Source organism: Hermetia illucens, chromosome 2 (assembly GCF_905115235.1).
Source record: "Hermetia illucens chromosome 2, iHerIll2.2.curated.20191125, whole genome shotgun sequence".
Taxonomy (NCBI): Eukaryota; Metazoa; Arthropoda; class Insecta; order Diptera; family Stratiomyidae; genus Hermetia; species Hermetia illucens.
Genome location: NC_051850.1, coordinates 178,885,909 through 178,898,829, shown reverse-complemented (window position 1 = coordinate 178,898,829; position 12,921 = coordinate 178,885,909). Strand labels below are relative to the sequence as shown.

Below are 12,921 nucleotides of genomic sequence, written 5' to 3'. Positions count from 1 at the left end.
TCATGTTATGGAACAGAACCACATCAACCAGCACCTGGTGATAATGAATAACAACCGAGTTTCCTTACCAACTTGAGTCTGGAGTCATCAAATTACCGGACTAGCCAAAGGAGCAACGCAAGTTCTCCACCTGTTAGACATTCCATGAACCTAGTAGTCAGAAGAAGCTTAATCACTGAGGATAAGGACCCAATTTATAATGAGGCTTTGACTGCATTTCAGGTCGCATTCACAGAATATGCTGAGATTCTCCCAGACCCTAGGCCAAAGATCTCAAAACTAAAGTTCTTTTCGGTAACTACTAACATCATTGCTGCCGTTGACAGAATTTTGGCTGATCGTTTGTCTAGCGAGATTACTGCGACAGAGGATCACAGCCTGATCTATGTTTCAGCAGCCACGGTTATTTGTCTCCATAATCAAAATCTTAGAGCGAATAACAGAGCTATGCGCAGAAGGACTTTACCGTTCTGGGTGTTTCGACTCAACAAAAGAGTCAAAAAGTTGAGAAAGGGGATTGACCGTGCCACGCAAGCCCTTTTTGAAAATCCATCACCAAGAGTGCACAGATGCGTTGCGAACATCATTGAAAACTACCACCTGTCTAATGATGTGCCAATCAAAGAAATCCTCGAGGTGCTGAAGCAGAAACTTGCGGTATGCTCCAGTCGCATCCAAAAGAGCTTTTCGCGAAAGATAGATACCACATTGTTCTTCCAGAACCAACGGGGATTTTATAAAAATCTCACCAACTCAAGTCGTGAAAGTCACCTCCATCTGGACCAGACAGAAGACTTTTGGAGAAGTGTTTAGAGGGAAACCTGCCCGTTGCAATTTAGAAACAGCATGGCTCCCACACCTTATGCGTTCATGCGAGACCCTCCCCGAAACGACCATGCCGGACATAACTGAAGCTGACGTAGAAGCAGTCCTTGAAAAGACAGGTAATTGGAAGACATCAGGAGTTGATAAGATTCACAACTTCTGGCTGAAGCTGAAGTTCATGTGTTTGCATTATTCAATAGCCATTGACGGCAGTTCAGCTCTCTACAAACACAAAAAGACTCAATGAACTCCCTTGAGAAACGTCTCTCCGTATACAGTTGCGCTCCGAGAAAACCTTAGGTGAACGCACTGCTGCTTTGATTTTAAGATGGTCGTATTTTGTTGATGAGAATCTTATCGATGAAATCAATCCTTCCATTTGGAATGATCACAACCAATTTTCCATGGTTCGTCTTGAAGAGATCAATCCATTTTAAAAACAGAAGAGGACAAGCAGAAACTTGACGCACGAACACGTAGAGGCTGCTCAGTAGCCAAAAGGTAGCTGACTCGGTGTGGGTCGGATACTTTTCCGCAACTCTATTAACCACACCGAACTGCTGAAGCGCTGAGGGGTAGGGATAGGTTGATGCAGTAAGAAGGGAAAGGAGGAGTAGAAAATGCAGGTCCGCTAAAATGTAAAAGAACACATACGAGTATATGTTATAATCTGACTCTAGCCTTGACAATTTCTCCTATCTAGGGTCGAAAATCACAACCGATAACACGATGATGAAATCCGCGCACGGTTGTTGTCAGCCAACAGAGCCTATTTCAGCTCACAAAACCTGTTCCGCTCACCATAAGGTCAAAGCTCTTACTGTACAAGACTACGATCATGCCAGTCCTCATATATTCCTCGGAAACTTGGGTTCTTAGCAAGAAAAATTGCGAACTCTTGGCCGTGTTCGAGAGGAGAATCCTCCGAAGAATTCTGGGCCCCCTACATGAGGATGAACGATTCCGTAGCCTACACAATGACGAAATCTATGAGCGATACCATGACCATCCATTTGTGGATAAAATCCGGCTCAATCGGTTACAGTGGGCAGGTCACTTAAGCCGTATGGATGAGGATGATCCCACCCGGAAAGTCTATAAGGGCAATATCTATGGTAGAAAAAGAGGACGAGGCAGACCTGCCTAAGATGGAGCGATAGCGTAGGCCAGGACGCCAGACAACTTTTAGGGATATCGAATTGGTGGACCTCGGCGCAAAACCGGGATGTCTGGAGTTCCTTATTAAGGCAGGCCTAGACCGGATACCGGTTACTGCGCCGTGGATGATGATGATGACTCTAGCCTCCGTAAAGAAATCCAAAAGCTTATCAATCATGCAGGAAGATCTGCTCACGAAGATTCACTCAAAGTTAAAAAACTTGCGGCTTCTGATTTAATTATAGGAAGAGTTGCATGAATGCCGCAGAAAAATGGGCCTTGCATTCGTGATTTTGCAAGAAAGTCATCCTCTTATTCTCTATAGCAGTGTTCCTGAATTGCTTTAAGAACATCTCCAGGGAAGGGTTCGACCAATCTGGTGGGACCAGACCCCAGAACCTCGTAAGCCTGGGGGCAAGTTTGTTTAGTGAGTATTCTGCATAAGCCAGGCACAATCGAATTTTCAGTGACTTAAAAAGGCGGTCAGAAGCAAGGGAGTGCATTTGATTGCCTAACGCAAAAAGTTCAGCAGTCAAGACTGTACTCACTTTCAAAGAAAAATGTGAGACTTGCGTCCCCCAGGGAGCAACTACAACGCACGCAGACCCATCCCTCCTGAAAACACTGTCCGACGCAAGGACCAGAAAACCCCTTGATTTAAGACCTTTCACAGCCCTACCACATGTAGTCGCCACATGGGTCTGCTGCCACCACCCAAGTCATCCGACAGGATTACTTGAAGCTTATTAGAGGGTGTGGGGATAACGGTGGGAATTACAGTATCGAACAAGCTGTGGAAGGACGTATAGATCAAGGACAGATCATTGTCAGCATCTGGGTTTTGCACCACCAATTGATAGGTTTTAGGATTTCTTTCCTTTAATTTAAGTTCTTTGGGTGCGAGAAGAGGTCTTCTGAAACGGAGTCGTGGTTCTCTGGCCAAAGCAAAGACCTGATGTAAGGGGGTATGGTCATTAATCTTAATAAGCAAGGGTGTTACCCTGCTTGTTTTGAAGGAAATACATTTCGATTTGGTTAGATTAATCGGTAGATCCAATCTATAAGGTTTAGCGACGAACACATTCACCTGCATTTGCAAACATTTGGAGGTCGTAATCCTATCATCTCCAGTGGCCAGTATGAGAAAATCATCCGCATATTGGATGATTTATTGTGAAAGAATGCTGTACAAATATTTAGCAGCATTAGACTTAAAACACATTACTTGAACACCATCTAGCCCTAGCGGAAGGCGTCGTTTGGATATTATCTTTGACAACCATAAAACAATTTCAGCAGGAAAAAGAAAATTTGACATTATGTCACTCACGGTCACCAGATCAACCTTTTCATAGGCGTTCTTCACATCCAGCGTCACAGCTAATACCTGCTGACCCTTGCTTTTAGCGATCGAAATAAGCAAAAGGACACCGTTGTTTGACAAATACATTAATGTGAGCAATTGGGCAGTAACTACTCAAAAGTTCAGGGTCTTCAAATGTTTTGGGGATAAGTACCACCCTAATAGTAGACTAGTCCTCAGGCAGACTTAACTTGCGCCAGATAAGGTTCAGACCCTGTAGCAAAGCAGAGAAACTTTCCGGCGCCAATCAGCATATATACCGGTAAGTATGATAATATTGTCAGACCCAGGGGCGGAGACACGCTTCTAAGCAAGGCAGTAGTTAGCTCTTCTTCAGAGAAGGCTGAGAAACTGTGGGATATCTAAGGACATCCGGAAGAGAAGGGAATGGTGCCAATACTGCCCAGCCAGAAATTCAAAAGATTCAAGATCTTGGGTGATTTGTCACTAAGGTAGTTGCGAAAACCCTTCATGGATTTCCAGGAAGACTTGCCAGCCTTTGTCACAATTAAGTCAGTCCAAATCTCACGCCATCGCACCCTCCTTTAACCTATTAAAAACTGTTTTAAATTTAGAAGAAACATTAAGCAGCTACCAGAGATGCAGATGGGAGCGTGGTGATTGTTGGATATTTTATTCATAATCGTACCACACTGTCAACATTGACTTGTGGAATTAGCGAGAGCGATGTCTAGAACCGAACCCAACTGATTAAGCATAGAGATAGGTTGAATAACATAAACGAAGAGTTGAGAACAACAACCTCAAACCTCATCCTTTTACCATTACTGAGATAGTCTCCAAGATTTTTGGATCGAGCATTTAGATCCCCAGTGATCATGCCGATCACAATATCGCTAACATTTAATCCTCTTGTAGGGAGCTAAGAGTACATTTTTCGTGCAAAATGGGGCACCTTGACTAGTTATCATAGTTTAATCAATTATTGGAGATAACTTGTCCAAAAGTGAAATGATCGCCTCATGCAACACGGTCTGAGATTGAATCAGAATGAAACTGAATTTTTAACGACCAATCCCCATGAAACAGGCACAATCACTGTCAGGGACCTGCCCAGAACTGAGCCATTTAAATACCTCGCGTCAACGCGATCAGCCAACGGAGAACTGTGCTATGAAATTTCGAGACGCATTAACGCAACCTGGATGAAGTAGCGTTCAACAACAGGTGTTCTTTGTGATCGACGTATCAACGAGCGTCTCAAATCTTAAATTTACCGGAATGTCGTCCGTCCTGTCGCTCTCTATGGTTCTGAGTGTTGGCCAACTATAAAAGACAATGAACTACGTCTTGCGGTAATGGAGACGAAGATGTTGCGTTGGAATAGTGGCGCGACACGTTTTGATCACATCCGAAATGAGGATATCCGCGATCGATATGGGGTTGCACCGATCGTGGGAAACTGCGAGAGAGGTGTCTTCGATGGTATGGTCACGTAATTCGCGAACATCGAAGTCGATGGTAAACGACCAAAAGGCCGAGCGAAACAATGCTTGATACGCTGGATGGGGATTTAAAAGCCTCGAGATTGGATCCAGATCAGGGATTTGGTAGAGCCAAATGGCGAATTTGATCACGACGAGCCTACCCCGCTTGCGAACGGGACAAAGGCTGAAGAAAAAGAAGAATCAACAATTGGAAATGAGACTGCAAATATCACCAGTTGTAAATTCATCACAAACTATTAAGTATACCAGCTTATCCCAGCGCCAAAGTGTTTATTTGTACAACGAATACTTTATTATTAGCTTTTATTCACTTAAAGAAGTTATCGAAGTATTAATTCCCTAATTAAAAGCCCCATTACAATAATATCAACCATGTCCCCATATGCAAACATGCGATCGTAAAATATTTACGGATTTCTTATAACCCAGGAAAACAAGTTGATCATCTCCCATAAAATTTCCACGTTGTACCAGAATAAACTTGAGGTGATAAAATTCTTTATCTACTCAAACCAATGCTAGAAATGCTGGGTTATACGATCAATAGCCATAAAAGAAACTTAATTCGACTTCCTTAAATTATAGATTGACTCCGGCTTGGCTTTTGGAGATAAAATATTTATTATTGGGAAAAGTTGGATCATTTTGTAGGACAAACTTGCTGGGGAAGTGACATTGTTTTGAAACAGTGAGCACTTTGGTGATCAGTTTTCATTGAGTTTATGGCCTTAAAATTTACGACGTATTTTATGAAAGCTGCCACATTATGGATTTGGGGCTGATGATCGCTGTATTGTGTTTGTTGAAATAAGAAAGAGAAATATTGGACTTTTAATTAGAGCACTGTCAACCACAACATATAGGGGTGAAGCGGAGCGGATGGTATTCTTGGGACTCCTGTCCCCAAAAAGCAGGCAGTCTATACTTTCTTGTTTTTCTTTAGTCCTATTTGGTAGCGAGGGGGTACGCTATTCCTCTCGGCCATAAGTTGAGTCCGGGTAGAATTGGTCCTCAAATCATCGTCTGGCATATCATTGATCGGGCCTTAGTTCACTTAACATAGACTAAGATTTTAGCTAGCGAGTTATCATCAGTGGGGATGACATAGACATGCCATCGAAAGCGCGTCTTTCGCAACTGTTCCATGATGAGTCTGGCATCATACCACCCATAAATGTCTCCATTTAGAAAGTGATCTCAGCCAGTTATGCCGCAGACCCAGCCCAACATCTTCGCTCTCGAAACTGAGTTTATCATCTTTCATCATTATTTCAGGTTATGATATTGTCGTTACTGACACACTCAACCTCACTTCTAATATCGTGATCGTGTCAGTCTATCTCCCTTCCTGCATCTCTAACATCGAGTTCAACACGGCCTTTGGTAGGCTCGTCACTTTTTGTGAGAAATATAACAAGGTACCCATCACTGGGGTCTTAATGTTAGATCCCAAAAACCGGGTGTCTACCTCAGTAATGGCAAAGGGACGAGATTGAAGCCTACTGTCCTCAACTCCTCATTTAATTTTCTTGATAATGGGATGACCACTTTTTTATTCACCCACCGTCTATGCCTAATTAATTGGGTTCCGTTCTAGACATGATGACAGATGGTTGTTGCTGGGTGGGTGGGCAGTACAGCACCCATCCACCTCTCTTCCGGGTATCCTTAGATACCCCACTGTTTCTAAACCCTTCTCTCTAGAAGAGCTGGCTGCTGCTTTGCTTAAACAAACGTGCCTCCGCCATGGTATGGTTGGCGCTGAAAACATGATCTGCGCTGCTGCAGGGGCTTAACCTCATCGGGTGCAAGTTGAGTCCTACTGAGGACTGGTCTGCTATTCGAGTGGTACCCATTCCAAAAACACTTAATAACCCAGAACCTTTGATCAGTTACCGCCCTATCGCTCTCATTAATGTGCTTATCAAACTACTTAATTCTATGATCAATAATTTCACTAATGAATACAATACAATACAAAGTCCTGCCTACTTACTGTTATGCCTATTCGGCAGGCAAATCTTCCTATGCTTGTATCAATGATATCCTTTTGCATATTTCGATAGCAAAGGTAAAGGTCAGCAGGTGTTGGCTGTGGTGCTGGATGTGAAGAACTCCTGTGAGAAGGTCGATCTGGTTACCTTTAGTAGCGTTTGCCTGCTGAAATTGTTTTATGACTGCCAAGGATAATGTCCAATCGACGCCGATAACTAGGGCTGGACAGCTTTTAAGCTGGAAATATGATTCCCCAAGGGTTCGTTTTGGGTCCAATATTGTTTAATGTCTATACAACATCCCTGCGTAATAAATGATTTAATAGCATTGAAACCTTCCAATATGTGGAAGATTATCTCCTTTTGGCCACTGGAGATAATTGGTTGATGACTTCCAAATGTTTGGAAAGGCAGGTAAATGCGTTTATTGATGAACCCCGAAGATTGGACCTATAAATCAACATAACGAAATCCCAATCTATATCCTTCAAGAGAAGCAGGGTAACACCCCTGCTCATTAAAATTAATAATCTTACCCTTGCCCATGTCAAATCCATCACCTTTATAAGTAGGGAGACAACAAGGACGTGTTCGATCAGAGACCACTTGAATTCCATCATTTCTAAAACCGTAAAGACAGGCAAATTAATTAATTTCTCAAATGGTTTTTCTTGGGGTCTCACACCCCGTAAGACCATCAACCTCTATTGATCTGTGGTATGGCCATTGTAAACCCATTGTCACGTCCACTATGAATCCGCCAAAATACTTTGGAAACAATCTCAACTCAATATCTGTTTATATCCTGAAGAGATGCTTGGAGCTGATCAGAACCATTCCATTGCACCAGCTTTTTGCTTTGACGAAGGAGCCGCCTCTCGGTTTCAGAAGGCCCCTCCTCGCAGCCAAATGAGAGGAAAGAAATCCCAAAACCTACCATTTGTTGATTCAGAACTCGGATGCTGAAAGCCCCCCCCCCTATTGATAGACACGTTTCCACCAAATATCCTTCTCCTCGCACTTAGTCGATCCTACCAGCCGTTTGCTGTGGAGTATGCGCTTCCTTAGTGTAGTTCTCGCTAAAGTGCCAGAACAAAATATCCGCCAATGTAGGGCTGCTAGAGGTCAGGTCATCAGTTGAACCAAATCGCCACTTCCGTTGGCCAGAATTATGATCATTTGCGCAAAAGCTTCTAATAGACTGACGCCCCTTGCATTAGTCTCTTTGCTTCCCCACTCGAAGGAATATGAATCACTTTTGGACTTCGTCCTATAGCGGCGTGAACATGGTTGCCAAATTCAAATTCAGACAATGTGCGACTTAATGGGGTATGCCAGCTATACATGTATATGACAATGAAATTGGATCAGAGTACTTCAGTCAAGACCAGTCCTATATAGGCCTTCTCTTGTCTAAATGGATGATGATGGAAATCTTAGAAAGACACTGCCGTGCGAGATTGCAGCAGTGTGTGGGATTCTCATCCATTGAAACCACCTGCTAGTTCCTCCTTCCCCCTTCTTGCCGAAAAGTATTACTACGCGGGAAGAAATGCACTTTAAGTGACCAAGCCTTCCATTCTTTGCGCCCTCCTTGCCCGCTCCGATTTTCTAAACTCCGTCTGAATCCTTTTGATTGCGGAGTTTACCGTACACATATTTCCTTCCAACTTCAACATTTCCCCGACGATACTCTGGGTGCGTATGCTGATCTTGAGGGAATTTTCCAGGCTCCTCGTCTCTCTGAACATAATCGTGGACAGTAAACCTTCAGGGCAAAGGGGAGAATTATCCAACCTGAATTGGTGCAGATACTTCCTGTAGTCACCATGTAATGACAGAAATTGGGTCAGGGGATAGTTAATATCGCCGTGTGGTCGCTAAATCCATTTCTCAATCATCATCATCATCAACGGCGCAACAACCGGTATCCGGTCTAGGCCTGCCTTAATAAGGAACTCCAGACATCCCGGTTTTGCGCCGAGGTCCACCAATTCGATATCCTTAAAAGCTGTCTGGCATCCTGACCGCCATCGCCATCGCTCCATCTTAGGCAGGGTCTGCCTCGGCGTCTTCTTCTACCATAGATATTGCCCTTATAGACTTTCCGGGTGGGATCATCCTCATCCATACGGATTAAGTGACCCGCCCACCGTAACCTATTGAGCCGGATTTTATCCACAACCGGACGGTCATAGTCTCAATACGATCACATTATCATCAGAGTGTGGGCCAAGCGAGCCCTCTGCAAATCATCCCATAGTTGCTGAAATTTTTCCAGCCATTCTCGCCTTTCGGTATTCTGTGTCTTTTTCAGGTAGATTAATGTTTCCCAATCTCGTACAGACAGCAAGCCTCGCTTGCCAGAATGTCCATAGGGACCATTCCTGCAATAGCACGCGCTGCCTCGCCTGAGATTGTTTTGAATGGGCACCCTTAGTGCCTTAGTAGTGATAAATTATAGTTACTCTGCTCCGATTGCTCTCACATGCTAACGCTTCTTCTAAAACTGGTGCCGCGTATAATTATGCAGAGCGAGCCACTCCAGTCACATGTAATCTGCGACTGTATCTTGGACCTCCTATATTAGGCATCATCCGCGCTAAAAATATGCTGATATTTGCCGCCTTCACACAGGCATAATCCAGGTTCCCATGAAATTGATCTTAGCGTCAATCATCGCCACTGAGTATTTGATAATCGGCTTTGAAGCGATGCTGTGGTCACCAAGACGAATACTAGTCGTATTCCTTTTCATACGGTTGATAATCAAGACCGCCCGCGTCTTTTGTTCTGCAAAGTCAAGCTGAACCATCTCCAGCCACGCTTTTATAGCGCTAATGGTTTCGTTAGAATATACTTCAACGTCTTCAAGCTGTTTCACGACGACCAACGGAGCTAGATCATCTGCAAAACCGATTACTGCAGCCTCCTTTGGCATGGGAAGAGAAGGACTCCATTATACATTACGTTCCACAGAAGAGGACCCAACAATGAGCCCTGTGGTTCTCCTGATGTGATGGTGCAGTGCTTGGGTCCCTCATCCGTGTCGTACAAAAAGTGTCATTTCCGAGAGGTGACTTTCAAAGAACGTGCAATACAGGTGTACTCAGGTACTCATTCACAGCTGAGCTGCCTAGCATATGACATCCAGTCATGATACAAATCCCACTACCAGCAGTGATATTTAAACCGACATCGGTACGACAGTCTAGTGCTCTAACACTGAGCCCACTTCGTCCAAAAATGGAATGATCGCCTCATGCAACACGGTCTCAGATTGAATTGGAATAAAACTGAGGATACAATCACTGTCAATCGCATTGACCTCTCCAGAACTGAGCAATTTCAATATCTCGGGTTAATGCTATCAGCCAACGGAGAACTGCGTTATGAAATTGCTTCACACATTAACGTAACCTGAATGAAGTAACGCTCCGCAACTGATGTCCTTTGTGATCGATGTATCAAAGAACGTCTCAAATCTAAAATTTATCGCAATCTCGTCCGTCCTGTCACTCTCTATGGTTCTAAATGTTAGTCGACCATAAAAGGCAATGAACGGCGTCTTACGGTAATAGAGGCAAAGATGTTGCGTCAAATTTGGACTCATATGAAATAACTTTCATAGTTCATGCAATTAGAGAGATTATCCAATCTGATTCCAAAAAAAAATGCAATCAAATCTGAATCCGTGATATCATTGCTTCTTTGGGTGTCATGTGGTCACTCGTGCTCCTCCAATTATACTGACTTTTTTTAACATTACAGGTGTGGAATATATATACTATCTGAAGCCGATAAATTTCCGAAAAAGCACTTCAGAATACAAAAATCTGGCCGTAAATCTACTTCAAAAAAGAAGAAAAGATAGTTCCCCCAATACTCAACCCACAGCACTGAGACTCTTTGAATTATACCATCAGAAATCACTGGAATGGCTCGTCATGTCCGGTAGTAATTCAATCCATGTTACACTTGTAAATATATCTGTGAAATACATAATCTGCAGTCATTCGAGATACAAGAAATGTTCCATCTTATTATTGCAAGGTGGTGGTCGGCAACTTGTAAGGTATCATTTTCTCCGAGGTCTGCATATTCAGCATAAACGATCATCGAAAAACGTGATCATGTACAGAATTACAGAATTACTATGTATATTACAGACGTCCCGGTAAACACGGCAACTAGCAAAATGAATAATAAGAGGGTAATGCTAGGAAATTGAAAGTCGTGAAGTTTTCGGCTACGGATGTATTATAAGAAAGCGAGACGTCCATGGAAGCATGACTGAAGCCAAAAGGAACAATTCAAGTTGGGACCAGATTGAAGCAGTTGCCATGGAATTTGTTTCTAACTCATCGTGATTTATCAGTTGTGACTTTGGGTACCCTTTGTGATGGATTTTTTCGTATGATTATTACACTGAGGTGAATTACTTTTAATCAGAAGTAAATAGATAAAGCTTGCCTTACTAGTCAAAAGCCAGGTGGTATATGATACACTTTTCCGTGAACCATTCGCCCTAAATGGTACCCCACTGGTCCACTGAAAGCATTTGACACATAAGTATAGAAGCACAACCCCATGGCTCCGGAAGCCTCAGCTACCTTGGCAGCCCCCCTATCCATCTCCCTCTTATTCACCTTAAAGATGGCTTGAATGCAACGTGCTTCAAGTGTCCTCGCTCTCCAGCGTTGGTGTCTGGAGACACAGGACATCGTTCCATTGAAAGATGATGGTCATGTTGCTCCAATCTCCTGCAGAAGAAAAAGGTGTGACAGCCACCATCCACCACATCCTTGCAATAAACGAAGTCGGGCAACTGAGATTGGAATATCCGCTGTATATTTCTGTCGCCTTTTCTAAGCTGTATAAACCTCCGTGCAGAAACATGGAGAGCACCATTACTGCTAGCGAGAAAGTTCGATAGGCGGACATAACTCGAAGAGCCCATCATCTTTGGACTTACGGTAGGCGCTTGTGGTACATCTCCTTGCTGAGGAAGTCAGCCCACACTTCAGATCCGTAAAGCCGGACGGACTGAACCATACTCATAAGCAACTACTGGATAAAGGGCCTCCAGCCGGCTAATTGCAAACATTTTAGCCGCAGTCTTATCTGCTGTATTGCTCAAGAAACTCATCTTCGTGTCTATCATGATGCCGAGGTACTTCATCGCCGGCTTCGACAAGACCATGGCGTCTGGGAGTACTACGGGAACACTCTTCTTCATCATAGCAACAACTTCGATTTTCTCCGGAGCTATGGAGAATAAATCTCCTTATCACCATTCCCATTGTGTGCTGAGCTTGCACAACCGTGAGTACGGTAACCAGGGCTGCAACGTTATCTGCATATCCGACTAGATGCGATTCATGAGGCATCTCGAGCCGAAGGAGTCTATCGTATGAGGTGTACCAAAGGACAAAAGATGGATCTCTGAGGTATGCCTTCATTTGCACTGTCCTCCTCCTCCTTGTCCTTCCGCGAAGTCTGAAGAAGCTCCTTCGTAGAAGTGCAATTTCTCCCATTCCCATACACAAATGACTTCCCGTGACGGAGTCTCCTTTGAGCGCTGATGCATTGCAACCTGCAGCGATAAGTTGGCATTTGTCAAAAAATGGGAGGAAACACTTGTCACTTCAAAAGAAATATATTGATAATCACTGACTGTGAAATATTTCAGTATACCCCATCGTTGCACCATTCACACTAAGGACTCCATCGAAAAAGTCACGTCAGAAAGCCCTCCCGGACAGGGCCTCGGAGTTCTGAGGCGCTACTGATATTTAGGACAATAGGTTCTGTCATGGAGGGCATCTGCAAAATTTGTGCATCCCGAGGATCTGGTTGAGGCATGCCAGGTCCTGGTTCTCAAAGTCTCTTTCAACTCTAACCCTCCCTTCCTTGTTTCGCATCTCGCCCTCTATAGCATCGGGCTTATACCCAAAGGTGCACGTTCGATGTGATATAAACACTGAAAAAATCATTTCCATGCAACGATCTCCTCGGCGATGACCGTATCTCTCATCCAGATGACAGCAGTGCCAGATATATCGGCCTACCACTATGGTGAGCTCCTATCTCGGTGCTGGTCGTTGTCGCT

The 12,921-nt window shown here is 43.8% G+C and overlaps 1 protein-coding gene across 3 annotated transcripts in view; it reads left to right on the top strand.

Moving 5' to 3' along the window:
• The window catches only part of LOC119649847, a 467,192-nt gene that overhangs the window by 211,517 nt on the left and 242,754 nt on the right, over positions 1-12,921 (top strand). The gene's annotated exons all lie outside the window — the stretch shown is intronic.